We start from the raw sequence: 27,097 nt of genomic DNA, 5'->3' as shown, positions 1-27,097 counted from the left end.
CGCCTTCGAGCAGGCCCACACGATGTGAGGTAGGTCCGCCCTTTCCTTGCATAATTTACTCCTGTTGGAACACTGACCCGGGTAATAGTGGCTATAGGCCACCGGGTTCGGGCACGTGTTTGAAGGAGGCGCCAGGCCACCGCTTGCTGATTGTGAAGTGCGTGGCGCGCGAGAGAATACCGGGCCTTTTCTAATCGATAATGGTTAGTAAATTTCATTGAAGGCAACCATGCGGTCCCCTCCAGATCCTGCGGCTCGGCGGGTAAGTCCTCTGGTCGCGGTGTGAGCCACATCGTTGACGAGAAGAAATGAGTTTGCGGGCGCCCAAATAATTTTGGTTTTTTTGGTCTCGAAAACTGACCAAAATTCTTTGTGCTTCCGGCGAGATTCGCCCTCTGGCAAAATTTCTGACTACGACCTTGGAGTTGCTGATTACATTTTTTGCTTGCGTGGAATATAAGATCGGAAAATGAAACAGTAGTTCCTCCTTCATTTGGCAGCTTACCAGTCCTGATAAAATATCGGATGATTGAAGGAGTTTTACGAAAAAAAAAACTGAACTATGATTCCTACTTTCATTTTTGTGAAATGCCCATTAGAAAGATGCACACTTTTGAGATTTGGAGCCACTTGACGCTCGTTTGGGTCCACCCTTCAAAACAGTTTCTAGAATATATGGTGACCTCTATACTGGGCTGAGAGAATTCTGAAACGACCTATTTATTCCGATGCATAACACCTCTACGCACTAGGTTGCCCCTGATGTCCTTAAGAACATGGGATGGGTCTGACATAAAACCAGTAATTTGCTGCTGTTCTTCGGATGAGACATATTGCATACTGTGACATAATGACAGGAAAATGACAATCCACACTGCATGCTTGATTAGAGCTGTCCATATATGAAAGGCCACAAAGCACACACTAGAAAATGTCCGCACGAAGTTTCAGCAAAGAAAGAACAAAGCCTTTATGACTATCTTCATTGACAAGGAGACAGTATGATCGTACGGAACGACCTACTTCCAACGCGAATTGATACCATGCACCATAGGGCTGACGCGCTCGAGTTTTGAGTACTGTGGCGGAGCCTCGTGGCGTGCGCCGAAGTTAGGTGGGTAGTAAAAAAAAATGCCAGGCCTGCGCGGAAAGCGCAGCACAGTCACAGCGAAAGCTGGAAGAGCGGCATTTTTAGAGCCCGTTCTAAACTCTCTTGGGGCTACTAATACAAGTACACTAGCAAGGTCCCCACTACGCCATAAATCACAATATTTGTGAAATTGGGAAGCACCTACAACGCGATTATTCGTCATTGTGCGCAGAAGCGAGGTTCCAGCTACACATATGTAAGGCATTATGTGCACCTTGTTTACGTGACGACTGATGTCGATGAAGAACTGTGGCTCAGCCCTTCGTAATGGGCTGGAAGCTTTAAACGGCTCACCAGTTACGTAATTCGCATTGTGTGACGCCCGGTCGCTATTTAACTCTCCCACCATGCAATATAACATATATTGACGTGAGAAAGAGAGACAGAGAGAGGGGGGAAGAACTTTGTTGAGACCCTGAGGAAATGGATGATGGGCTCATGGGCTTCCTTGGCAACCAATGCAAGTGCACTTGCGAGGAACCCACTACGCTATAAATCATAATTTCTGTGAAGTAGGGCAGCAGCCACTATGCCATTTTTCGTCATTCAACGGAGAGCCGTGGTACCCGCTAAAAACATGTAAGGCATCATGCGCACTTTGTTGGTTTTGTGCCTGATGACGATGAAGAATTATTGCAGAGCCCCTTGTAGTGGGTTGGAAGCGTCCAACAGCCCACTCGTTGCGCAATTCGCATTGTGTGACGCCTGGTTACAGAATTCGCGTTGCGTGGTGCGTGGTTGTTATTTCACTCTTCTACCACAGTAAATTACATATGTTAACTTAGATTTAGGTGCACGTTAAAGAACCCCAGGCGGTCAAAATTTCCGGAGCCCTCCACTACGGCGTCTCTCATAATCATATCTTGGTTTTGGGACGTTAAACCCCAGATATTATTATTATTAAATTACATATGTTAATGTGGTTCCTTCTGGACATGAGACCTGTATAGCGTCGTTTTGCAAGGCAGTTCCAAGCACCGGCATGGCTCTTAGGTACAGCACTGGGCTCCCACGCAGAGGACCCAGGTTCGAACCCCGTTCCATCCTGGAAATTTTTTCTTATTTCGTTTTTTTTCTTATTTCGAGCGATAGTGGTTACGGACACCGGCGGCGGCGGCGGCGGCAGCGGCGGCGGACAACTACGCCACCAAAAACGGCCGTTGAAATGATCTCATAACAGCTTTCGCTGTAAAATGGACGCCGACCGGTGAGTTACACAGTTTTCACTTGCTTTGAGTGTTTTACTTAATTTTGCGCGTAGTTTTTAGACTGAAAAAGTGCTTATAACGTACGCAGGAACTTGTCCGCTATGCCTGCAAAGCCTGCAAAGCCTGACATGTTTGACGAGCGATCCGTGCGTCAAGAAACCCTGCCGAAAGCAGGTGGACCGGGCGATGGCTCTGAGCAGCGCGCGGTCCCGAAGCGCGCTCGCCGCCGTTATTGTTGCGTGGTTAATTGCCACGAACATGAGCGTAAGGATCCTAATGCGCGATTCTGCCGGTTCCCCTGAAAGCCGTACGAAGTGGAGCGACAGAACCGCTGGATACGTGCCGTCCGACGCTTGAAGTGAGTACGCGAGCAAAACGCGGTCTGCTACGTAACGTGCTGATTACTTTTCTTGCACGCGTTCTATATAAGTATATATTCCCTGTGTGCAGTCCTGACGGCACGCCGTGGCTGCTGACGGCAAACACGATGATAAGCAGCCCGCACTTCGTGGGAAACGAGAAAAACGATGCCATGAGTCACCCTGCATATTATGTGCCTACGATTTTTCCGGCAGCTTACAGCCGGCCGCTTCCAGCTGACCCCTCAACTGGACTTGAGAGGTCCAGGTCCCCCTTCGAAGCGAAGCTTCGCCACACAACAAACATTGCGCGCCGTCGCTCCACGAGCGCCAGCGCACGCTGACAGAATTTGACGAATTCCCTGGAAGCAAATGTTGAAAATTACGACCGTGCATCGTGCAAAAGTGTTTGCGACTGAATGCGGCAGAAAATGGCACACGGCGCGAATGCGCTCATTCGGGCCACCGGCGGCTAGCCTTCTTCACTCGACCTTTCTTAATTCCGTTTCGTCGTGTAATGCACATCATTTTGGCTTTATTTACGTTTATACACTGTCGCTAATCGCGCGAGCATGCCTTGTAGAACTTACGTCGAGTTCAACGTCGTATGAGATTCGCTGCACTTGCGAGTTGCAGCGCGCCGAAACGGTTCCTTCAACCTCCTGCACGTCGTAAACATACTGGACGTTGGCGAGCTTCTTGCCTTTACGCAGATTGTTTGGCCTGAAGAACTCAGCCACGCTAGAAATTGGCCGAAATCCAAAGCGCAGCACAACCGACAGCGGCGGTAGAGTGTACTAGCGGCGGCTCCATTGTGCATCTGAGTTTAGTGCTGCATGCGGCCGCCAGTCTGCCTACTCGAAACCAACGAACTTATCGTAGGGGGCGCTTTTCAGCACCGCTTTCGCAGCGCCGCCTGGGCAGCCAGGCAGGCCTATAACAACGTGCACACGGTTTTCAGCTCTCAGGGAGAGTCATACTGCCAGTGATGGAGCCGCCAGCAAAAGCCGGGATCTCGGAGCTGCGCTCGTAGCTAAAAAACCTTGGGCACCATCGCTGGGAAGCTTTGCAGAAAGGTTACATATATTACGTTAAAACACCACAGCTATAGCAATTGTGCAACGGCATTTCAGCGCGGCCACATGCCTACATAATTTCACAACTTTACGCTATGTATGCTATTATATTGTGCACGTAGCTATTCAACAAGAGGGATAATTTGTGTGCAAGCTCTGCTCTAACATAAAGCGAAGTTGAAACACAGCCCTCTTTACAACAGAGTAGGGCCGTGCGACAACGGTTGCAGAGTGCAAACGTTCCTGCATGAATTTGTGCAGAGCTGGTTGAGGGGAGCGTGATGCCACGTTCATTTGTCGACAGCACTTCGCGTCTCTTGAGAAAATTTAATTCCCCATGTATGATCCATTTATGGCGTCCATTCTATGCCGGCAAAACAATGCCGACGGTGCCCCCTACTCTGACGCAATCGCGCGCTGAGCGTCTGTGCAATTCACCTGTGCAAGCGCCTGTGCAAGTGACCTGTGCAAGTACTGGCAATAAAGGAATAGCTCACGCATACATATGATCACTTCTATCGCAAGGCTCGAGATCATCTAGGATTTCAAAGCAACATATGTTGCCACTGCGAAATTTGTAAAAAAAGAAAGACTGGTTTAGCATATCGATTAGCTTTATTCGCTATTTTACGAGATTGAGTGCCGTGATAACGCAGAGATGTTTATAATTTGAGGTCTGCTACAGGGAGAATTTACTTAAGAAAAATGTTTCTAAGTTTCAAAAAGGAATCTTTTCTAGTCTTAGAAGTAGATAAACGCCCGGCCGCGCTGGAACTCAGGTACAGGCACGCCGGAGTCATTCGGACGCTGTGTGAAAATCGCCACGCGTAGACATATAACAAACAGGGATGTCAGAGGCGACGAGATCAAGTATTCACACGAGTGAACAACAAAGACAGACATAGCACTTTCTTAACGCGCTCTCGATTTCTCTACCTAAATCATTGACTGCAACGACACGACCCAGCAATTCACAAATTTTCATGACGCAGCTCGACCTATGATTATTCGCTTTACATTGCATTTGTTACTTCTGAAAACTCGAGGAGAGATATGACGTATTGCGATCCGTATATTTATCAGGGCTTATAAACAAACATTCACAATTTGAAGGGCACAGCTCAACCTCCTGGCCTTTACTTTTAAAGACCATGCGCGTGTCAGCTGCGGTGAGCCTCTGAAGACAAGTCTTATAGCACACCAATGTGAGCTCGTCACGCCACTTCACTTAAGGCATTTTATGTGATAGAGGGGTAGTATAGCAGGTCGTAGTCGCTTCAGTAATTTACGAGGTAGGTAAAAGTCTTTTTTTTTTCTCGTTCATCTCTCTTTTGGCAAGCATCAGCAATACCAACATAACACGAAGGGTCCAGCCCAGCGGCGGCTCTTTGACTGGAAGCATGCGCAAGTTCTCTGTTCCCTTCCTTGCCCCTTGTACGTTCTACGCTGGTTGTTGAAGGTGCAAAAGTCATGCGTCATTATACTTGTGCCAGAGGAGTCGGGCTCCGCACAGGCGTTTTAACGGAGTTTCTCACGTGGTTGACACTCCAGGCCACACATGAAAAGCGCTCATGGGCTGTTTCTGTGTAAGTGTAGGATTCGATACTTTGCCAAGGTCTTATTAGCGAGAAACATGCCGATAAAAGCGGATGTATGTGATGATGCAGGGAGGCAAGTACCTCGCGCAGAGAAAAAGAAAACTTCTATTCGTAGATAGATAAGAGAACTTCGTCGTAGGGTGCAGCCCTTAGTTAGGAGCCCCATAGGCACGCGCCCCTTCACGTGCCCACTGGATCAGCCGACGCTGTTTCTACGGCTCTAAGCTTGTCAGATCAGTCTCCCTGGAGGAATGTGAGGGTAGAAATTGGCGCGTATGGATAGAATGACCAGGGAAGGAGGAAAGCGGAGCAGTGGGATCTTACAGGAGCGCCACGTCAGTGTACGGCGGACAGGTTTGATTGCAAGATGCTCATAATGAACGCCACTTTTTATGGAGTTGGTCATGAAAAATCAATGGCAGTCAATATTAATCGTATAGTACGATTCCTTAAAACTCTAATTGTATACTTACGTCTTGACAGTGTATAGCACGTTGAGGTTTCATTGCAAAAAGTTACAAAGACATTGTTCTGAAGGGCATATGTTAAGTGAGTTGCTGTTTACTTAAACACATAATTAATCGCAAAAAAACGAACACCACACAGAAGGCAAGAACGAAGGAAGGACCATCCACTCTATCAGAAATATGCTGCTGAAGGATATGTTGTTGGACGAGTTGGTGACGCCTATTGCGTTTTCCTCAAAGTTCTTTTTTGTGGGGTCCCTTTTTTGCGTTGAATTATTCGTTTGAAGAAATGATTGTTGGCTGTAAAACTGCACAGTAATGGTGCCACGATTCACCAAATATTTACGGAAGCCGTAAAACTGTGGTGGAACATTATGTAGCAATATAGAGGACGAGCTTCGTATCACAGAAACAAACTCGTTGGTTGAAAGAATTCCTCGACTGATTGAGCACTGCACGGTGCATGCACAGGCTCATCAACACGAAGGCATAACCACGGGCAGAATACTACTGACAGGAGTGGTATGCAAAAAGCCCCAGTATTTGCAGACGCAAAGCTTTTCCGGCAAGTTTCGGGCCTCACCTCTTTTCGAGAAATAGCGTGCCCGACCCAAAACCCAAAGCGTCTCGCGTAGGCGCTGTGGTTTCCACGATATTTTCTTAGGGCTCGAAAACTTCTGAGGCCCCTTTTTTAAAATAAAAGTCTCCTGTAACTACACAAAGTGTTCTTGTGTTGCGCGTCTTGTAAATGGGGTATCCCCTAACGGAAAATGAGCCTTCGACTTTCTGCTCAGATGCATGTAGAACGTCACCATCCTGATGATGCAGCCCCACTTGACATGGTTTAACCATAATTCTCCCGTCGTTGTTTAAGTTGCTTTCTGTCCTTAGCAAAGAAGGAACGTCTGCTTTAAATACGGTGTCTCTTGTAGCATATGTTGCAGACCGAAGTGTGAGAAGCTATATGGAATTGAAACGGTTTCACACACTCTTCTATGTCTGGACTGCATTGCTCTGTTCCCGAGGATATGGACTTGAAGACGGAACAGTCGCATTTGTACAGTGTAAGTAAATTTCAATGAGTTTTATGCTATCCCCATACGTTTTTGAGTCTCGTAAGGATATCGATGATTTTCTAAAAATTTACAGTGAAATTTATTAACAATTCAAGCTTGAATTCGCATTTAAAGCTAAATTCGCAACGTCAAATCAACCTGAGGTTTAACTTACCTAGAGAGCTGTGGAGTACGACACTACAAAGGTTCCTTCTGTTCCAAACTTGTGTGCATGCACTGCGACAGCAGGGTTTTCTTTCTACTTGATTTGCGTTTTCTTTGTTGTTTTTGCATGAAAGATTCCTCATATCTGCTTTGCTGGAATGGACACGTTGCGCATCGACTTTATCCACATATGGATATCCGCTCATAATTGTGCCTCGTTTTAGCGTTCGCTGTGACTGTGCTGCGCTTGCCGCGCAGCTCTGGCGTTTCTTTTTGTATGAGCCATATTCAAAACCTGAAGCTTGTCATTGGCGTTCTTATTTATGCTAGTTTGAAGCTGCCGATGCTGTTTTTGCGGGCACATCGATGAGAATTTCAATGAAAACATGGTGCCACCTGGTCAACAGGACTTTTCATGCGCTATACACATTATGAACCACATACAGCATGGTGCACCTTAGTCATAGCCTCAACAATGCATGCGCAGCGACCACGTTATCTCAAAGGCTGTGTGCTCTACTGCGCATTGAACCAATTGACCGCAAAGGTATGTAAAACATGCTCGGCTCGCAAAGATTATTTGACTGGTACATCTCAAATCTCAATGGAACTGTCGACAGAACATGTTTTTGAATGAAGATGCATGGGTGCGGCGAGGGGCTGTTCTCCCGACAAAGATCGTTGTTTTGTGTCGCCGATGACAAAAGTGGTCGCAGTGAACTCAGTGGGACAGATTTCTTGGTTGTTACTGATATTGCAGGAAAACTAAACACAGGAAGGCTGAAATAAACCGTACGGTTTTAGACTTAGGGTAAGTGCTTAAAGGCATATTTCAAGTTCGGATGCATTATGTGGCACCAAAATTTAATAGGACCAAATACCTTTACGCAGAACAAGTTATATACACATGGGCGTCGGCCAGGGGTTGCAGAAGGGGCACATGCCTCCCCTCAAGCCATGCCAGCGCTGCCCCTGAAGCGCGCCAGCATCCCCCCTCCCCCTCCGCGATACAACACGGTTTTGCCCCTCCTCAAAACAAAATCCTGTCTACGCGCATACTTATACCTGCAATAAGCAATGCTTCCAGGGACATAAAGAACAAGGAACAGACCTGTTGCAAACTGTCAGTGCCTTAGTTACATTGAAAAGGAAAATCATATTGCCTCGTGCGCTTACTTCTTCATTTTGACATCATCTATAGTTTCACCCACAACCCGCTACGGTGGTCTAGTGGTTGAGGTGCTCGACTGCTGACCCGCACGTCGCGGGATCGAATCCCGGCCGCGGCGGCCGCATTTTCGATGGAGGCGAAAATGCTTAAGGCCCGTGTGCTTAGATTTAGGCGCACGTTGAAGAATACCAGGGGGTCGAAATTTCCGGAGATTTTCACTGCGGCACCTCTCATAATTCTATCGTGGTTTCGAGACGTTAAACCCCAACAATTATTATTAATTGTTGGTGTCGACCATAAAAGCAGTCACCATCGCTCGGCGCAGGCGACGCCACAATGTGTATGAAGCTTCTCGAACGTTGTAGACTATTACGATAAGATTGCGCGTACGACACGAGTAGCCGACTTTGTTCTGGAGCTTAGGCGAGCACCAGCGATAGCGCTGGAATGTTCACTCACTCATTTATAAAAGACGACGCGTTCCGCCGAAAACCAGATTACCAACGGCCGATGACAGTGACCTGCGCTATCAGTGTACACCGTGTACTGCATGTACTTTGACTTTTCGTTTCCTAGGCACAAGTTTACCGAATAAGCAGTTTCTTCTTTTACAGTCCAACTACGGCCTTTGTTTTTGTCACGATTACGTTACAACATGTGTAAGGACGTTACGAGCCAAACGTACTGACAAGAAATATGTTGCCTTTCGATATGTGCATGAGTGGGACCGCTTTGCCGAAAGACCGAGACATATCGCATAAAGAAATAAAGCATGCAAGAGATTTATGAAATTAAATAGAATTACATGCTTTCCATGAACATTTTAAAACAAACATGTTAATAGGTTCAACAACATGGAAACCAGAAGAGAAATCTATAGTTCATTCATTTGTCGCTTCCGTTTTCCAGATGCCTGCATGTACAAACATCATTATATTCAGAGCACGTATTATATGAAGCATGAGTGCAAACGGTTAACATGCTCCATGTCTGAAAGGAAGCTTACGATTGAAGAGTGAGTGTTCTTTTTGTAACCATTACATACCATAACCTTCTACGTAATGTTACGGTTGACATAGGTAGTCTTGTAGTATACGCAGTAGTATCCGAATGCTATACGGAATCTGTTTAGGAGATTTTGGGAGATATTGTGGCAATCGGTCGTGCTGTAGGAAATCATGACGTGTGTATCGGAAGAGTGCGCAACGGTGACCGAAATAGAAGAAAAAACAACAAAAACGTGAGTAAAATCAGAAATTATTTACATCGGTGGCAAATAAAAAAAGGCACAGTTTCGCCGCAAGGGCGAAGCAATGAATGCGATAGCAAGAAAATTACACCATTTCCCGCTAAAGGGGAGCATGGGGCGATGCGAAGCCGGAGCACTTGCACGATCGCGTTCCGTTGGCGTTCTTTGGGCATGCTACCGACCTGGCGTCGTGGCAACTGAAGAGGAACGCTACGCGCGTCTTGTCTTCCCTCTAGCCTGGCCGTTAATTCTCACAGGGCGAGCGGGGAACGCAGTAGGCAGGCATGCGAGAGGGGGGCAGCGTAGGAGGGGAGAGAGAGGGGGAGGGGACGGGCATGCGCTGGTGCTCATCGCGGCGTTGCGCAGGAGAGAATTTCGGTATGTCTAGCCCGCGTTTCAGAGGAAGAGTGGACAGGGGGAGGGGAGAGGGAAAGTGGAGTGGTGGAAAGGTGAGAGGGAAGTGGAGAGGGGGAGGGGAGAGGGAAAGTGGAGAGGGGGAAATAGGAGAGGGGGTGTGAAGATATACATACTTATACATATACGGTGCATGACGGCGGCGACGGCGACGGCAAAAATCAGCCGAGACTGTCCATATAATTGCTATCGCAATAAAAAGCTTTTATAATGGCGAAAGCCTTATGTGGCTTATGAGTAAAAAGATTCAGGAGCCCTCGCCCTAACGGGAAAATGGGATGAAGACAAGCTTGGCGCTTGCGTGCCTGACGTAGTTCTTTCTTTCTTTCTTTCTTTCTTTCTTTCTTTCTTTTTTTCTTTCTTTCTTTCTTTCTTTCTTTCTTTCTTTATGATTGCGCAATGCTCCCTCCTAAACGTTTGTTTCCTCCATGCCGGGAATCGAACCGCCATCCACGTGCTTACCAGCGCCATACTTCAATTGCTGCAGGCAACAAGGACGGTCATGCATTCATATCCAGGCAACAATGAGTGTGACAACGTGAAGTGACAAGTCGCCTCTATAACCTATAAAAGATACGGCGGATAGTCGAGAAGCCCACGATCGCGAGACTATCATTTATCGGAAAACGGCGCATACGAAGACGCATGTGACCGACGCACCTTCGAGGGCCGCATTTCTGTGCGCTCACGGTAGTCGTTTTTTTTTTTTTTTTTGCGATCGCACCTACTACGACAGAGACATATGTGGGGCTATAGAAGCTTAGCTTGAAAAATATCCGGCGTCCGGCGGCGTAACACGAATAGTACCCAAGGTGAGTTTGGCCGATAACGGAGCTAATGCAATACCGGGTGAGGTGCAGATAGTTTTAAGAGGGAGGGTGACTTATTTTGCGATAGCAAGTACATTGACACTCTCAGCGGATTTTTGCCGTCACCGTCATGTCCCGGACATGTGTATGTATGTATATATAAATAAAAGCCACAAGTAAAAGTGATTAGGAGAGAGAGAGAACAACTTTATGAAAATGCCTGCAGAGTGATTCGAAACAACAAAATTCCAAAGCGCTCGACCGGGGTTTCGAACCTGCGACTCCTCGCTCCGCAGCTCGCTGCCCTAGTCAATTACGCCACGCCTCATCTGTTCGCCAGGATACTAACGGCGAAATACAAACGCACGGGACGCTACACGTGGCGACATTGAAATACGAGACGCGGGCCATGCAGCATCGTTGCCTACGCTGTGTTTGCGTCGTATCGCTGGCGACCGGCGCTAGTTTTCTTTTTTGAGATTGTAGCACCACGCCACTCATGGTCAGTCGGCCAGCGAAAAAGAATAGCGTCTCGTGGCTCGCGGTGGCTTGAGCCAGGGGAAACGCATTGGCTCTTGTAGACTTATGCCACAGGAGGGAAGAAACGAGATGGCTGAACCAGAATCGCAGTATATATGTCATACCGCGACCAGAATCCTGAGGCTAAAAAACAGCGCGAACGCACAAGACACCCACGAAGAAAAGAAACGTACGGCACTAGCGCTGACTAACAACTGCTTTATTCATTTCTTCGGCGATGCATATATAAGCCCAAGGCAAACTTACCGCACATGCACACACAAGAATAGCTCTAATCTAAAACGTGTAACAAGGATAATAGTGTACTAGATACGCGAAGATATGAAACCATATTCAGATGTGTGCAGGGAAAAAGAAGTAAAGAAGTAAAAATAACAAAGAAGTGCGCTTGCGCTGTAATTTAGCCACAGGGACATATGTGATACGGTATTTAACTATATAAAAGAATAAAAAAGACAGCCATGCTAATATTTCAAGTATATACTCATTTTATCTCTTCATTTCTTTATTTTATTTATCGTTAACTATTTATTTATTTCTTTTATTTAATTCATGCTCTCTTTCCCTTTTTTCTCTCTCTTTAGCATTCAATAAAGAAACCGTGAACACAAATAATATTTTCGCTTGCCCAAAAATTACCTTTTCAGAATTATCTTTTTTTTTTCTTCACAAATCCTACTGCCGCACGATTCATGGCTGATCCCCCGCGGTGGGTTGAGCCATTCCTCTAGGAACCAACCAACCGACCTCAGGAATATGTACCAACTGAAGCCAAATGAAGTTTTATCTTAATGACCAGAATCGACGCCCGCAGGGAACGCGAGCCGTGGCTTCACGTGCCGCTGCCAAGCGCCGTCTTTATTTTTTTCTTGAGGTCGCGCGCTCTGCGGTTTTGTTTGCCATGCAAAGGAATGCGCTGCAGGCTCTTGGGACAGCGCGAGTGCAAGAGTCCGAAAGTGGCTTGCGTTCTGCGCATGCGTCTTGGCGGCTCGAAGATTTCTTGGGTCTCCAATTCTAAAGCTGTCAAGTGTTTCGCCGGAGTTGGGATGTGTGCCTTCGACTTGTACTTGGCATATATACAAAGCGTGGTCAACCGTGCTCGCGCAATTATCTCTTGCGGGGGAGTTTTGTACGTCTTCTGCTTTCACCGCAAGGTTTGCGTTGAAGCTATAGACCACACGAAGGCCACTTTGCTCGCTGCAGCGGCCGCTGTTGCGAAAGGATTGATCTGCTAGCTAGAAGAGCCAAAGTAGAGGTTAGTTGAAGTAACAACTGTGACAGTTCGCGCTCGTCCTATGTATACCTGTGCGTTCTTTTCGTGCCTCCTTTGTGTTTGAGCAGCGCGCTGACGTGTCGAGCTGTGACAATTGTTAGTTCGTACTCACCTTGTGAGCTTTTTTTTTTCCTGCGTCATTTGTGCTTGAGCAGCGCGCAGCAAGTTTCTAGCTGCTTGCCGTTTTTCCTTTGGCATTCCAATTTCTCGCTATCGCATTCATTGCTTCGCTCTCGAGGCGAAACTGTGACCTTATTGCAAGGCTTTGCAACTAGATCTGAACTGATAACTAGTGCATTCGGTGTGTCAAATGTGTATTCAAGTAAATGAAAGGTGCATACGGGAATAAAATGTATTTCAAGGTGATTTAATTATGAATGAAATACGTAGTATATGCAGTGAAGGAAATATGAAGCACCAGTGAATTAAATGTTAAATTGAATTATAGGTGAACTAAATGCGAAATAAAATATCGGCGACCAAGTGTAATTATGTAGAACAGTGGTAATAACTAGGCGACCGGAAAAGAATGAAAAGTAGGAAATAACAAAGAAATTGTCTGAGAAGGCCAAATTGATATAACGAGAGTACCGTGAGAGCACATGCTCGCCTGTGCTCTACTTGGCGTTAGATAAAGGGGCCGTAAAGTTTTCATGAAAGTGCATGAAAGTGCATTCTGTGGACACACAGAAACATCCATCAAGCAGAAAAAAGTGTATGTAAGGAGCGCAGCATCAAGAAATATTAAAGCAATAATAAAACATTCGCACAGCAATGTGGAAGTGCAGTGCTGACGTTCAACTATACTTGTCATGAGAGCGGAAGAACTGTGCGGCATTAGTGGTTCACGAGTATTCGGGAGCTAAATGAGCGCGCACAGCAGCCTCTGAAAGCAATTAATGGGGCTAAATGGGCTTGTCGGTGTGACATGCTGTGGTTCGTTGTAACACGATGAGGACAAGAACAAAGGGAAAAAGGAACATATGACGACACACAACGCTAACTTGCGACAACAGCAGTATTTAGGTTTTTCAAACGCACTAGTACCCCCCAACGTGAGGCGACAAGTGTACATTACATTGAAAATGAACAGTGAAGAAAATAGGTTGTTGCAAATGTAAGCGAATCAAGAAAAAAATTGGGGGACCCTTAAGCTTCGCCTTTAAGAGTTGAACGCGATAGCGAAATCCGGCCTGTAGTGCGCACTTCAACCACTAAGTTCATACTTATTATTGTGTGTTACACACGCACACACACGCACACAGACACAGACACGCGCGCGCGCGATGTATCTGTAGTAATGGTACAGGTTTTCAATCTAAAGCACGTCCCTGTGCAAGAACGGTGGAACATGTTCCTCACAATGCCTCAAAGATGGCAGCACATTATCTAATGTTTGCTGTTTTGCTTGATATGTTTTCCGCCAGATGGACATAGTTGTCCATTTTTGGAGCTGTTTGCAAGTCATGTGTGTTCGTTTTTAGCGGCGATGGCAAAGGTTTGGCTACTTTGCGCCAACTTGGCTACTTTTTAGGCCGGTGGCGGGCGAAAAATAGTCTTGGCTACTTGGCTCCTTTTTGGCTACTTTCTTGTCCCCTTGATTTGAGAAAAATTACCAATATCTGGTGTCGTGTTCGAACATGGCAGTCAGAGCGTACTTCCAGCTCCGAAAATTGAATTTTGCCCTTTGATTGTGCAGATAATGAATTTTAATAAAAGGTATGGCGCAGTCGTATAAGTGGGCAAAGGGTCAGTGGTGGCGATCATAGCATAAATATAACACACTACACGTTTATAACCTGTCAGTCAAGCAGGCCTCTCGCGCACACACGAAAAAAATTCTTTTGGATACCTGGCTTGGACTCAGCGAGAACTGTTGCATGGAGCCACATTTTACAGATCACCCATTGCTCAACGCGGCTTTCAACAACACTTGCAAATGAACAGGAACCGAAAGCGCTCCACATTCAGGGCACCCTGTGGAATCTGATATCTGACATTTCAAGTGAGCACTGAGAAACCAGGACACAAGATTCGAAGGCGGCAACACAAGCGCTCACTAACAACAGTTGTTAGTGAACGCTTGTGTTGCCGCCTTTGCCTCTTGTGTCTTTTTTTTTAGTGCTCTCTTTAGAATGTCGTACCATCTCGCCCCAAAAACAATCCTTCTAGGATATCCGACGAACTGCTTGTATCATTTCCTAAGCTTAGGTAAGAACGGCGACTCTGTATTTGTCATCACGTATGAAATTTTTGCAAAAGTGGCTTCAATTTATGCTTAATGGAGAAACTGAGATTTCGATCGCACTCATCGTGCCGTAAACTTATTTTTATTGTCACAACTTCTAGTCACTTCAAGAAGAGTCATGCAAGACACATGGAGAGGGTCATTTTTTTAACAGCGCAAACACTACGTCATCATGCATTAAATGATTGCTAAAGTCAATAATTTATGCTGGAATCTCACAAATTATGATTTTGAATTGTTCATGCAGCACACATTTACATTTTCACTGAAGGGCCTTTTCGTGTTTAGTCATTTAAATAAAAATGTGGAAGCGGTTTTCACACATGCATGGCTACTTTTGGCTACTTTTACTGCCCTTGGCTCAAATTGGCTACAATTTGGCTAGTTTTTCCAATTTTCTGGCTATTTTTTGTCATTTTGACCTGGCAACCCTGGCGATGGGTGCCCTATACCGGCTTTTTCCGAAGCATGGCGTCGCGCAAAAAAAAAACAAAAAAAAACGTAGCTTGATGGCCTCGCGATTGCGCCTACAATACGCCGAAATGACTTATTTTCATCGTGACACCTGCCGAACAAAATGCGTTAAGACTCCTTCCACTACATGGCATTTATGTAGTGTCTTCTTTCCGAAACATTTGCAAGTAACATCGTGGCTTTGTGGTAGGACACCTGCTTGCCACGCAAACGACCTGGGTTCGATCCTCGAGGGGTCCACAGATTTTTATTGTCTATTTTATTTGCATCTTTCTCGATTTGCCGGTCACGGATGATTTTTCGCTCACAAGCGGCCAAGCGACGCCGTTACTGACGTCGTCACCGACGGCGGAATTTCTGCGAAACCAGCTCTCTAACACTATCGCGTTAAACTATGAACATAGCAACGATAACGTAGCTCCTTTGTTTACAAAGCAGTTGGCTACGCTACTTGTGTCTATAATCAAAGGCGTCATTTCTCACCTAATTATTTTCAGAATAAGGGCCTCTTGATTGATGTTTCTTTTGCAGCTATACATTTTGCAGTGGAGGGCGAGAAAACCGTCAGCTCTACATTCGCCTAAGTCGCCATTATTGCGCTCCCGCAACCTATCATTCGCACAACACCCGCGTTGACCTTTGTATGTCTTTATCTATCTATCTATCTATCTATCTATCTATCTATCTATCTATCTATCTATCTATCTATCTATCTATCTATCTATCTATCTATCTATCTATCTATCTATCTATCTATCTATCTATCTATCTATCTATCTATCTATCTATCTATCTATCTATCTATCTATCTATCTATCTATCTATCTATCTATCTATCTATCTATCTATCTATCTATCTATCTATCTATCTATCTATCTATCTATCTATCTATCTATCTATCTATCTATCTATCTATCTATCTATCTATGTCTTGGTGATCACATTGGCATCTTGTTAACTTGGTATATATCGGAAGTGGCATGTGAAGATAAGCATATATGACGACAGTGATGTCCAGGTAATAGCGTAAATACCATGGCATGCATATGATGTAGTACATTATGATATGCATAACAAGATGACACCGTCGCGATCATGGTAGATCCGTTATCTTGCTTTGTTGCAGAGTTTATGTCCCATAATGTGCATGTATGACAAACATCCGACAGAAAAAAAAAAACATGAACTTTCATGACACTCATGTAATCAATATCATAATGAATGAAACAAATGACTTTGACATCTATGAATGAATGAAACAAAGTCCCTAGTGTTGGCTAATGCTGGATAGTTCCTGCTAATGTTGGCCGGTCATGGCTAGGCGTTGGGTGATTTTTACTCAGTTTAGGCTAGTGTGGGCTAGTAGTGCCTGCTCATTTTGGCTAGGGGTGTCTAATGTTCGCTCTAATGATAGCGAGCGCTGGCTAACTGTCTGCTGCTGTTCTCCAGTGCTTGCTAGTGTTTGATGACAGTTACCTATTACATCGAAGCTGTCTAGTGCTAGGATGGAAAAGTACCCATGTATACAATATTTAGGGTGGCAACACGTCCGACAGGAACCGCCATGTTGTGTCGTAGCACGCGAACACGCGCTATGGCAGACGCTTTGAATGTAATGCCTGAGTTCATTGTTTCTATTCAAGCTTCTTATTTCTCCAGTTCAAAGTGGGCAGAGATACTCAGGAAAGTACATTTCTTTTTGACGTAACAGGATATTTCGAAAATATTTTTGCGAAAGGACGAAAAAAGTATCTCGGAATATATATACAGGAATACCGATACAAGAATACAGATACTGAAATACTTTTTAGTTATGTGGTTGCTGATGCTTCGGAAATACATATCTTATGTGCAGCATAATGTTATTGTGAATAACCTTAAAGTGGATTAACACATGCAACTAAACCATATCGCTCGAATTATTAACGATCGCCAGTGAGTTCAGAAAAATGTACCTTTATTTTACACGCACCATTTATTTTGCCGAGGAGGTGGTTGCGTTTATTGCACTTAAGTAACATTAGCTTCTTAAATAAGCTGTCTTCGAGACAGCGTTGGTTAGGCTTCAACACAAAACTTGCGAAACAGAAAAGTTTCTCTACCACTGTAGACGAGCACAAGTTCGTGTTATACCAAATAAATACTGAAATGCTACCCGCAAAAAAAAAACAAAAACATTGGGGGTATTGCACCAGCGTTCAGAGCAATTTAGTCAGCACTGCCTCCTCCATTTTACCGTCAGTGCCGTCCGGCGCTTTACCGCAGTGGCCATCCTGCACGTGTGCGGACCCCTCCGCCGACCTCTCTGTGTCGCTGACCGGCGGCGCACCTTAGCTTGGATTAGCATAGAAAAATCTTCATTTCCCTCTTCGAAACACATCAGCCCAATTCCGACATAAATCTAACGAGATAACCGCTTCCTGCACAGTATCATGATACATTCAATGCATCGTAAAGGTATTTCACTACTGAGATACAAATACATTTTTATGTGCATCTCGACACAGAAATACAGATACTGAAAACAGGGTTTCCAGGTCAAAAAGACAAAAAAATAGCCAGAAAATTGGAAGAACTAGCCAAAATGTAGCCAATTTGAGCCAAGGGCAGTAAAAGTAGCCAAAAGTAGCCATGCATGTGTGAAAACCGCTTCCACATTTTTATTTAAATGACTAAACACAAAAGCCTTTCAGTGAAAATGTAAATGTGTGCTGCATGAACAATTCAAAATCATAATTTGTGAGATTCCAGCATAGATTATTGACTTTAGCAATCATTTAATGCATGATGACGTAGTGTTTGCGCTGTTAAAAAAATGACCCTCTCCATGTGTCTTGCATGACTCTTCTTGAAGTGACTAAAAGTTGTGACAATAAAAATAATTTTACGGCATGATGAGTGCGATCGAAATCTCAGTTACTCCATTAAACATAAATTGAAGCCACTTTTGCAAAAATTTCATATGTGATGATAAATACAGAGTCGCCGTTCTTACCTAAGCTTAGGAAATGATACAAGCAGTTCGCCGGATATCCTAGAAGGATTGTTTTTTGGGCGAGATGGTACGACATTCTAAAGAGAGCACTAAAAAAAAAAGACACAAGAGGCAAAGGCGGCAACACAAGCGTTCACTAACAACTGTTGTTAGTGAGCGCTTGTGTTGCCGCCTTCGAATCTTGTGTCCTGGTTTCTCAGTGCTCACTTGAAATGTCAGATATCAGATTCCACAGGGTGCCCTGAATGTGGAGCGCTTTCGATTCCTGTTCATTTGCAAGTGTTGTTGAAAGCCGCGTTGAGCAATGGGTGATCTGTAAAATGTGGCTCCATGCAACAGTTCTCGCTGAGTCCCAGCCAGGCATCCAAAAGCATTTTTTTCGTGTGTGCGCGAGAGGCCTGCTTGACTGACAGGTTATAAACGTGTAGTGTGTTATATTTATGCTGTGATCGCCACCACTGACCCTTTGCCCACTTAGACGACTGCGCCATACCGTTTATTAAAATTCATTATGTGCACAATCAAAGGGCAAAATTCAACTTTCGGAGCTAGAAGTACGCTCTGACTGCCATGTTCGAACACGACACCAGATATTGATAATTTTTCTTAAATCAAGGGGACAAGAAAGTAGCCAAAAAGGAGCCAAGTAGCCAAGACTATTTTTCTCCCGCCACCGGCCTAAAAAGTAGCCAAGTTGGTGCAAAGTAGCCAAACCTGGCAACCTTGAGTCTGAAAAGTATCTCTAAGATACTATCGCGATACTCTTGTATCAAGATACTACCCAGCCCTGCCGCAGTTTCACGGACGTGTCTATCATCATGTTTGCACGCCACCTTCAGAAGAGGCGGCGTCCGCGACAACGAATTCAACCCAATATGGCGCTCACGTGGAACGTTGTCCTCAACCAGCTCCCGGGTGAGGTGATACTGGCTTTGAGATACCCTAATTAAGACAGACACATTGCGCCAGCTCGTGGCGCCGTATGAAACGCCGTTTTGGCGGTGTTTTCAAACTTAGGATTGCAAAAAGCGTACATTACACCGCGCGTTTCGCACGGCCTTAGGTTTTGCTTGTTCATTACGTGACCTAGCTACATCAGACGGGCGGCCGCATGAGCGCGTCCGCGCTAGTACGCGCGCTGCGACTGGCGTAGCCTTCTTCAGTTAGACGTCATATTCTTTTAGGAGCTTGCTCGTTATGCTCGCGCCTTGTCCGTTGGCGGCGTGTACACTCTCCGATGATTTCAAGGATGCTCACTAGATGGCGCGCCGCCGCTCAAGGCGGCGCACATCACGCTCGGCGCATGCGCTAGTTAGACACGTGACCGCTAGAGGGCCGCGCCTCTCGTTTGGCGCGCTTCCTTTCTCTTCGCCGGGAGCTCACTCAGTGAACACTTTTCGTTGCCGCTCCGCAGCATGAACACCACAGCCAAGGCAGCAACGCGGCGCGCTCGCAACGCAGCAGCAGCTCGGGCTCGCCGCCAAGACCCTACGGTGAGAGCCCGGGAGGCCGAAGCGATGAGGGCTATTGTATATATAACAACGTTGTCACGTTTAGATATGATGGTAGAGGAATGTGTACGGAGAATTCGCGGGTTACCCGATCATCTCCGGGCAAGCTCCTCTAACATCATTCACTTCGTGGATATGGCGGTGATTTTTTTTTCCAATACGTCTCGTCAACCAATCGCGCTTGTCCGTTGTATCGTGACGTAAAAGATTCCGCTAGCGACTTATTCAGTTCCTTTTCGGACTCGCCATGGGTGTGACGCCTGTCGTACATTTCAAAGAGGAGCAGTGGCAGTACGATAAACGTTGGCACGATCAGAAGCAGGAGTGTGCGCATCCCCATCGAGCCAATGCCAGCCACGACGATCGGGCAAGTGAAGCCAAACGCAGGCGCGACGCCTCGCCGTCGGAACGCTTCCCCAGCTTTGCTGAACTTCCCTCTTTATTAACAGCTAGACAGGCTCTATTGTTTTGACTAGACAGTGTTGCGTAACTGCCAGTGTTGCTCAGCACTAGTTGATTTTGGCTAGCACTGGCTAATGTTGCGTAATGTTGGCTCGTGCCGGCTAACGCAGGCTACAGTCGTGCATCGTTTGCCGTCCGCCTTTATACCAATGCAACAACCATATATATACTGGTAGGACTCTTCCACTTGTAGTAACGCGTTCCGCGACATAGCAGGAATGTGCTAACGAATGCTGCATGGTTATAGGCTTGGTGCGGTGGTCTTTTCTACAGGCAACCGCAGCGCCAAAAAGCAAAGCCTAGTGAGATAAAGAGCGATAATGAGCCGTAGCCGGACTAGAGGCGCACACGTCTCTCCTCTCTCGCGACCATGGCCTCCCCCACACCCGCCATCACTGGGTGGTCTATTCGCCGCGAGATCGGGCTACAGGTGGCAGCACCGTCGCCGCGTTTGTGTGGATAGGCGGTTGGCGGCGCGTATACAAATGTACGCAGCGGCGCTTCGCCGTATGCGGTTTGAGTCGATTGTTGGCGAGTAAAGCGCGTTGACTGCAGCCTAATGGTGATGTATGTGCCCTCCATTGCCACACCAATGCACGCAACCGTCCTAACGCACCTATTAATTGTGAGAGAAGTGCAATCAATGGGGTACTGGCCTTCAGTAACATTCGTGTTTTGACCTGTGCTCGATGTTTTTTCTCGCTTTATTTGCACGTGTTTAAATTGTGTTTTGCCTATACCACACTATAAACTGTGTGGCGCGACTGAGCCATTGAAGTATTTACTTCTTGCTCTAGCGGCTACAAAGAAAGAGAACCGGTATTTCTGCGTAATTAGATGAAGTAGAACTTTGTGCACTCTGCTTGTCTGTTTGCATGAATACGCGTATTGCTGTGGAAATGCGTGGCTTCTGTTTTTTTTACCGCTTACCATCCTCTGCAGACGCTAGTTCATGCTTTGCGGTATCACAAGGATTTCCAAATCCCCAACACATCGCGAGATGGTGTCGCTAAAATTTTGCATTCACACCTCGACATTTAGTACCTTATTTTTCGTTTAGGACGACGCAGAATGAACTATGTGACGTGCTTGAACGAGAAAGCAGTACTCACATTGAAATGATTTTGGCGAATGGACGGTACGATGGTTAGACTTAGCGTCATACCGACAGGGGCGTGTACTCACTTATTAGAGTGCATACAAGTCTCGTAAGGCGAAATGCTCATGTATATCGCGTAGGCATACGTACAAGCATTTGATACTGTGCTAGCGCAACGGAATAAGCTGTAATCTGAGGACGTGCATGACGTACGCACACATGCGAACACGGTGTGGCTAGCAGACGACGCAAGGAACCATCCACACCGCGGGGTTTCGTCCGCTCACCGCTAGGTGCCGAGTCTGCTCGATCTCGCCGCCAATAGCAGGACTTCAGTGACAAGAGGCGGACGCGCACGCGTACGATTAATTTTATTCGTAAACCTGGCAGCCGATGTCTGCGGCACTGCGACGTCATTGATGATGCTGCTGTCGTGCCGTTCCCTTTGGAACGGTTCACATGGCAGCTGCGCAGCGCCGTCTATTCGCATACGAATTCTTTTTTTTGCACAGAAGTGGGAAGTAAAAAGAAACATAAGAAAGAGAAGAACACAGTCCACAGGACAAGCGCTCGCCTTGTGCACAGTGTTCTTCTCTTTCTTATGGTTATTTTACTTCGCACTGTTGGCGCTAAAAAATGTCGCATGCGCACTTGTATTCCTTGCGGAGACGAACAATTACCTGGCCTTTCGTCATCCATCTGTCTATCTGGGATGTAGCTTAGGTAGGGTGCCACATTCAGAAATTGAACTATTTCTTCGCATGTGTTCTGTCCAGGTGTGCCGGTTCTGGTTCGGATAATAGTTCGTGCAGCATGGGAAAAGTCTCGAAACAACGATTTCCATTTTGTTGCAAATCTCGCATTTGTCGAGATAATAGGAGTAAGTAGCACAATTTTCCCTTTTATGTAAATGACTAACGATTATGTTTAAACGTACTTCCTTTTATCATAATGAAATCTGTGACTGTATTTTCGAAGAAATTAGTTGTCGCTGTGTAAATAATGCCGCTTTTATATTGGTAGACATTATTCTCTTTTAAGAAATTCAGTGTATGTGCGGCACCCCGTAATGCTGTATTTAGTTCTCGGAATTTGCCAGCCACTAAATTAACGTCAATATGGTGGCTTAGGTTTAACTTCGGCGCGCTGGCAATTACATGCAATGAATGACCTTGTCGATTTGAAAGCTGTGATTATCAGTATCATGGTAGCCTATATATTCATTGCCTGCTGTAGCATCTGTGCCGACACGCCATTGTGAACCACAGGGTAACACGGAACGAACAGCAGTGTTATGCGCACTACAGCCACCCAACTTGTCACATGCAGGCAGCGCCACGCGTAGCGACGCCAGCGTCGCATACGAGCATGCATGGTGAAAATGTTTATGTGGTTTCGCCTAACGACCGACTCTGCATAAATTTGATTTGAGTGAGCTGTGTGGCACGGATCTTCCACCGATAGAAACGCATGTGCCTTGGCGGCACAACCACTCTTTCATCTTCCTTTAGATCTTGGAAACGTTTGTTTTGATTAACTTTGTAAGTCTCGTGCTTGTATTGTTTGCGTGGAAAATGGCATAGTTAAATAATTGATTTCTGCGTCTGAGAGCGCCCTGCGTTTAGGTAAAACTAAAAGCGCAGTTTTCTGTATCACTGCTCTTTTCGGGGGTTTATTTACTTCACGGCTCTTGTCTTTAGTCTAGAAGAAATTCGATTCATGTGTCTTGAAAGAAAGAATGGTATGTTTCTTTATTCCACATGTTTGCCATATTTTTGGAAGTTTAGAATATCGTAGTTGATTGGCTGTTTTATAAAAAAAATCCTGATAAATTTCTAACTGCGTTAATACAAAACACGTAATGCGGGAACCATCTGGAAATTTCTACGATGAATAACTATTCAAGTACGTGTTTGTGCGAAAATCTCCTTCGCCGTGTAGAACACCTGAAAAAACGTTCGGCCAAATATAGCAGTATTTTGAGAGTGCGTGTGCGCACGTTTGTGTGTGCGTGTTTTGAGGAGGCTTGTACCATATTTTCCTCAATGTAGACAAATATGTACAGTACTCACGGATTGAAACAGGACAATTTAAGACTGAGTAACGAACATACTTTTGTTTCCAGCGCCTTCAGTTCAGATCATGTCGACGTAATTTCGAGTCGAACACATAGAGCAGAGCCAACATTATCGTTAGAGACCAGATTCATCGCGACATGACGCGGCTATGTCGAGCAGCTGCGCATACCAGTAGCTACATTAAACATTTGATGTTGCGTTTGAATTTGTGATTACTGTACAAATGAGCTCTTAATACCCTAGTTACACGGGCACGCTAACCTCAGTTACAACGAACCTCAGTTAACCTGAGTTAACTACAGTTACCGCCAACTGCAGTTGACAGCTGTTACACGAGAAAACCTGTCCTCAGTTTATGGCTGTGAAGCCGGTCACGTGATGCTCCGCTTCCGAGACTAAAAATATAAAGATTCACGTACTTTTTATAAACATACTTGCAAATAAAGTGTATTTTCTTGTAAATAACTTCTTTCTGTTTGCATCTGCAGTCCACAAGCGTATTGCTTGACGTCCTTTGACAATATTTAGCATAAGTTAGGGCTAGTCTTACAACAATGGGCAAAGTCACCTCGCGGTCGGTGCGAAAGCCAAGACAATCCATTGCTTAATGCGCTCTCGGATGTGCGTCGTTTGTTTTGTCGAACCGTGTGCGTTGCCGTTTACTTTAGTTTATTGTTTCATTTACTTCGTTTCATCATTGTTGTGGTGACGCGAGTGTGATGGCGTCGGGCTACCCTGCGAGGCGATCACGACGACGATGACTTCACGTTTTGGTCTCTGTTCGCCGTTCAACAGGCAGCTCTGTGGGATAAGCAGGCACGGATGCTACACATAATGCAACAACTGGAAGAGCTCGAAGAGGAAAAGGAGCACTCTGAACGGGAGCGCAACCATCTTGCGGTCACGGCTGCTCGGCTCATGTTGCGCGAACGGCGTGTGTGGACGTATGCACGGCCAGAGTCGTGGTTCGAGACAACGCTATCGCTTCTTCCCGCGAGTGCAATCAGAGAAAACTTCCGGTTGGATGTGAGCACGTTTCGGTACATCGTAAGTGTTTGCGGCAGCATGGCACGGCTAGACACAAACATGCGTAAAGCCATTCCTCTGACGAAACGCGTCGCCGTTGGTTTATACAGGCCGGCTTCATCAACTGAAGAAAGAACAGTGGCGAACCTCTTTGGAGTCAGTAGGTCGTCTGTCAACCTCATATTCCGCGATTTCTGCGATGTAGTTGTGCGACGTCTGCAACCACGGTTTGTCCGATTTCCGAAGGCGGAACAGCTGGCCGAGCACCTTCGCCAGTTTGCGGCTGTTGCTGGCTTCCCACAAGGAGTAGGCGACCTCGACGGCTGTCATATGGAAGTGTGCCCGCCTAAGGAAGACGCGAGAGGCTATTATAACTATAAGGGATGGTACAGTACCATTCTGTTGGCTGTGGTGGATCACCATTATAAGTTTATGTACACCAACGTGGGATCACTAGGATACATGATGCAGCGGTGTTTGAGAGAGGAGTAGGCGCCCTCGACGGCTGTCATATTGAAGTGTGCCCGCCTAAGGAAGACGCGACAGGCTATTATAACTATAAGGGATGGTACAGTACCATTCTGTTGGCTGTGGTGGATCACCATTATAAGTTTATGAACACCAATGTGGGATCTCTAGGATACACGATGCAGCGGTGTTTGAGAGATCTCGACTGCCAAAACTTTTGGAAAGCGACCTGTTCAAAATCGAAGTGAAACAGATGCAAGGAGTGGCTGCTGGTCCTGTCATTCTTGCTGACCAGGCATTCCCACTGCAACCGCACCTGGTGAAGCCCTATGCAAGGGCAGGGCCTGAAGGATCGAGCTCGAGGGCATTTAATTATAGACTGCCTAGCGCCAGGCGTGTGGTCGAGAATGCATTTGGGCGACTCAAGGCTCGGTTCCGCATTCTACACAAAGGGCTCGAATGCGACATAGACAATGTGAACTCAGTCATTCGTGCTAGTTGTGTACTCCACAATATTTGTGAAGGACTCACAGATCAGTGTGAAGCGAGTTGGCTACAGGTTGTCCGGATTGAAGATGCGAGCCGCAGTCAGCCAGTGTGCGTAAGCACTCAACAGGATGAACTGGGAGTGCAAGTTAGAGATGCCCTTGCACAACACCTCATTACTCATGCACAGAACTGAGAATTTAATTGTGTGAGCAAGATGACTGGTTAAAAGACACGTAAACATGTGCATCGTTACACATTGTGTTACATATGGCTGATGCTGCAGTGCTGTACTTTTATCTCTATTACAAACAGGTGTCTCTTTCAATACACTGGAGTATGTTCTCCTCATTGTGTTAACAGGCTTGTTGATGCATGCCTAAAACATGTATTAACACAAGAAAGGCAACAGGACAAAGTGCTTAACAGCTGGACTGTGCCTTGCCCTATCATCTTACTTGTGTTATGTTTTTATGCCTAGCAGTTACGTTCTGTACACTGATACTGACTGAGCCACTAACTTGCCCCTTTTTATCTAAGTGTGAGACCTGTCATTCGCATTGCTTGACTGTATAACTCCTCTGCCTGTTAATCAGCAAGGAAAAAATGTAGACGTACCACTGAAAAATCGCACGCTATATCGTGGAAAGTTTTTACTTTGAGAGTGATGAAAGTACACGTGGTTGTATGTGATCATTACACAGGTGTGGAGAAACATGGATACGTCTACAGGAAAAGGACAAGTCGTAACTAAAGAAAAAAAACAAAGGGCATTCCCGTACATCACACAAACACACACACTCGCGAACAAGTCTCTCATTAGAGGTGATGCCTTTATTTCCACTCAATTCCTCTTTTTAGCAACAAAATCATTCATAACATCCAACATTCCTTTTTGAATGTCATTGGACTCTCTCTGCAATTTCACAAGTTCCTTTCGGAGCTCCATGCTATTTTCAGCTGCTTTTGCTGACCGTTCCTCAGCCTTTTTATGTAGTTGTAGCAGCTCTTGCATCACACTGAGTGGCCGCTTCCTAGTCTTTGTTTAACTGCTGGGTGTGCTACGATTTTTGCTCTGGGCAACTACACTTGTGGCATCACATCCTTCGGCAGCTGTGGCAGTGACAGCAGGAAGTTGGGCCTCCACAGTGCTGCTAGATGTCTTGACTTCTTCTACTGATGAGTTGTTGTCCTCAGTAGATTCTTGTGTCCAGGAGGCCAGCACTACTGACTCATCAGGAACCTCCTGAACTACTGGAATCTCTACAGGTCCAAGCCACATAAATTGCACACACGTCAGTTCAAAACAAGCTCACAGAAATACGTTCCAAACACACAGGCATGGCTGCATAAAATTCAACCATCATGTTGTACAATGATGTTTTTTGCGTAAATTATATTGTATACAGTTAGCACCATTCTGCCTGTGCTATGTCACTTCTTAAATACAGTGGATGCTACAGTGATGTATGAAAAATGTATATTAAATGCAAAGCATTTATTAGCAAACCAAAGGCACTTTGAGTGTTTCTATCTATCTATCCAGCCGCCTACGCCTGGGCGCTGTTCTGGTCGAATCCTTAACTCAATACTAACCAAAATTACACGTTACGCACAGATCCGTATTCACATCGGAAGATTTGGCTATAAGTCGGAAAGTGTGGCATAGGCACCTCCTCGTTGACTGCTTTACATGAAATTGATGCTCACAATGG

At 45.7% G+C, this 27,097-nt stretch overlaps 1 long non-coding RNA gene across 1 annotated transcript; it reads left to right on the top strand.

Moving 5' to 3' along the window:
• Window positions 1–4,993: 4,993 nt before the first annotated feature.
• Window positions 4,994–26,813, top strand: LOC119390562 (uncharacterized). The gene is made up of 5 exons (XR_005183371.2): window positions 4,994–5,085; window positions 6,791–6,922; window positions 9,159–9,264; window positions 22,101–22,204; window positions 24,198–26,813. It is a non-coding gene; the product is annotated as an uncharacterized LOC119390562 (long non-coding RNA).
• The last annotated feature ends 284 nt before the right edge of the window (window positions 26,814–27,097 follow it).

Source organism: Rhipicephalus sanguineus, chromosome 4, assembly GCF_013339695.2.
Source record: "Rhipicephalus sanguineus isolate Rsan-2018 chromosome 4, BIME_Rsan_1.4, whole genome shotgun sequence".
Classification (NCBI taxonomy): domain Eukaryota; kingdom Metazoa; phylum Arthropoda; class Arachnida; order Ixodida; family Ixodidae; genus Rhipicephalus; species Rhipicephalus sanguineus.
Note: the sequence above shows the minus strand (reverse complement) of the source record. Positions and strands in the feature narration are given on the sequence as shown.